The sequence below is a fragment of the Trachymyrmex septentrionalis genome, unplaced genomic scaffold (assembly GCF_001594115.1).
Source record: "Trachymyrmex septentrionalis isolate Tsep2-gDNA-1 unplaced genomic scaffold, Tsep1.0 scaffold116, whole genome shotgun sequence".
Classification (NCBI taxonomy): domain Eukaryota; kingdom Metazoa; phylum Arthropoda; class Insecta; order Hymenoptera; family Formicidae; genus Trachymyrmex; species Trachymyrmex septentrionalis.
In genome coordinates this window covers 160235-163291 of record NW_017304289.1, presented here as the reverse complement: position 1 = coordinate 163291, position 3057 = coordinate 160235, and the positions used below count along the sequence as shown (strand labels likewise).

General features: G+C 38.7%; 1 protein-coding gene across 3 annotated transcripts in view; it reads left to right on the top strand.

The window, feature by feature from the left end:
• LOC108754101 (testicular haploid expressed gene protein-like) overlaps positions 1 to 310 on the top strand; it is a 14068-nt gene extending 13758 nt beyond the window's left edge. For 2 of the 3 annotated variants that reach the window (XM_018496161.1, XM_018496170.1), the window contains exon 9: positions 38 to 310. The gene's annotated coding sequence lies outside the window, so the exon portion shown is untranslated. The remainder of the gene's footprint in view (positions 1 to 37) is intronic. The other variant, XR_001939690.1, reaches the window with a different exon arrangement.
• The last annotated feature ends 2747 nt before the right edge of the window (positions 311 to 3057 follow it).

Sequence of the window (3057 nt, the reverse complement as noted above, 5' to 3'; positions counted from 1 at the left end):
AGAGACTGAAAACTGCCCTCAAACGATGAAGCAGCAAATGGACGTTGGAGAGAGCTGGGAGAGTATACTGTACTCTCGACAAAACAACCGGCCTTGTGTTAATTCTCGGTCTTGTCTAGCGAATACATAATACCTTCATTAAAAATTCAAGGTATTTGTCGTAGTATCTCTGTATACACGCTACGTAATTTCCCAAGTAACAGCAGAATCACATGAATTACGTAATATTCCTGGGAAACGTATGTATATACTGTAACTGTGTGTAATAAACGGCAGCGTTTTGGAAAACAGAAAGTACGACGATCATTCATAGTAGAAATCTAATAACTCGAATACCACGGTAACCCGAATACCCATGCGTTTTCGTTTAATGGAATTCCGGTTGTTATACGGGGCTTGGGGTCGCGTTGAATATTACCAGAATGATAATCTTGTGCACGAGATAATCGGTGCACACCTATTATTATCAGCGCGCGCTATTGCATAGGTTGATATATTCGCGCAGGACACACGCGCGCGCGCGCGCGCGCGCGGATATATTATATATATGTATATGTTATATATATGTTATATATAATATGTGTGTTGTACATCGAGAGATAGAGGTTATTCCGCAAACGCTACGATTCGTCATGCGATCCTGTGCACGCAATATATCAAAAAGCAGAGGCGGGCCTGTCGCGTTGCATTATGCGAGCGTCGGCGGCAAAAGCGCGAGACACAACCGCGTCCGTCGACGTCGTAAATTAGGCCAGCTGCTCGCAATCCGCTCGTGCTCGGAACGGATTAGCGTTTCGTAATATAATGTTGCAACGACCATTCTGTTTGTCGCGTAACTTTGTAAAGACATTCCGAGCTCCGGCCGGGGGGAGGGGAGGGGACGATATCTTTCCCCGAGAAAAGACGAGACGGGAAATAACGCTCGCTGGACTTTCAACTCGTTCTCATCTTGGCATTTTCTTATTTTGCGGAAGGAATGTATGAGAGATACGGCACACGCCCTTAACGCTCGGAGATATTAAAGGAACGTTTATACGGACGAGAAAGCCAAAGAGTATGTCCAAAGTTTCGCGCCGGAGAAATGGCTACGCGTCACTCTCCTCCCCCAGAACATTACCTACAATATGCGCGATAAATAATGAATAAAAAATATGAATAATAAATTAACCGTGATGTAATCCGTAATATCTGTTTAATGATCCGTAATAATTAGTTGTATTCAAATTGACGTTGCGTTATTTCGACAATATGCACGCATGGCTTGTTGCAGTTCATACAATTCTTGATCAATTATTCAAGCAGAAATAGTGCAATCTGCATAATTATTAACCTGCCTAATTAATGCGGCATCGAATTATACGTATAATTTACTCGAGGACCCGAGCTCCTCTTTGTGCCTCCCCACCCCTCTCCCTCCCCCCCCTTTCCAATATTTTATTTTACTTCACTCGCCGTCATGCCCACGTTTTATACGTCCAATGATACCCCTACTCTTCTGTCCTAAATGATAGAGACATTAACATTCGACATTGTGAAATTGCTTAATTAAAGGCACGTCGTACGCGCCTTTACCTCCATCCAGAAATTAAAGGGGTACGGATGGTCTTTGAATTCCTAGTCGCAAGCAATTTTTCTTCACCGTTACGCCCGACACTTTCCTAATTAACGTCTCGTCCTCGAGCTAATGGCGGTATAAGAAGCAAATGGTCACAGTAAGTAAAGAACGCACTCGAGGCAACTTCTGCCCGATGATCGATATTCTTTCTTCTCTCTCCTCTCCTCTCTCTCTCTCTCTCTCTCTCTCTCTCTCTCTCTCTCGCTCGCTCGCTCGCTCGCTCGCTCTCTTCTCTCTTTCTCTCGCCATGAATTCCATGTGAATTCGCACGAATGCCGAATGCCGAACGATAAGCGAATTTCGATCGCCGATATACAAATGCAACACTCGTTCATGATAAGTTGTGCTAAAACCAGCCGGTTTTGCATACCGTTATTGCACACGCATGCGTTGTTTTCTCTCACCCTTCTAGCATTTATGTATCCCACTTTATAGGAAACTGCACGATGCATATCGTACGAATACAATCAGCCGTGCTTTAATAGCATCCATCTAGCAAGGTGATTAATTAAACGCTATTAACGTTTTATTGTTAATACATACAGTTAATTGTTAATATGCACTCACTATTAAGTAATTTATATTACGTTCTTCAATCAGTCTACAAACTCGATTACGCAAGTTGGATATACATAACAGTTTAATTGCTATACGAATTTTGTAATCCCGCGCGCACGCGGTCATACTATTATTTTTATACAATGTAATTTTAAATATATTCTATGGAATAACATATTAAAATACATTGTTTAATTAAATATATTTTTTAATAAAAATCTTGAATAAAGTTGACGACCTCTACAGAATTCACAATATACAGGGTGTCTCATAATTATTGCATTTCCTCTTAAGAACAAATTCTTGAAGTAATTTTGAGACGAAAATCCCAATACAAAAATGTCGAGGGTATCACAATTTTTGAATTATAATTGGTTAAAGATGATTTATAGTTCAACAACTATTATAGTTTCGACTGTCATATTTTTGTATTAGGACTTTCGTCTTAAAATGTTCAAAAGAATTCAGAAGTAATAATAGAGGCTATGAAAGTAAAATGGTTTTTGACTTATATAAGCATTTAAACTTAGCTTATAATTTAAAAAATTAATATAGTTCGACATTTACGTATCAAAAATGCCGCATTTCCTTAAGAGGTGAGAGAGAGAGTTGTAAGACACCCTGTACATTAATACAAAGTGTTTATATGCACACTGAAAGAAAAAAAAATAGTTGTGGCTATTATAAAGTACAACTCTAAAATTTAAACACTTGCAACTAGTTTTAAAAAGTAATAAGAACTAAAGTAGTACCGAATGCTATAAAAATATGTTCAGTACTACTTTAGTTCTTATTACTTGTTGTTCTTATTACTCTTCGTAAAACCAGTTGCAGGTACTTAAATTATTAGAGTTCTTAATTCGATAATTGTCAAAACTATATTT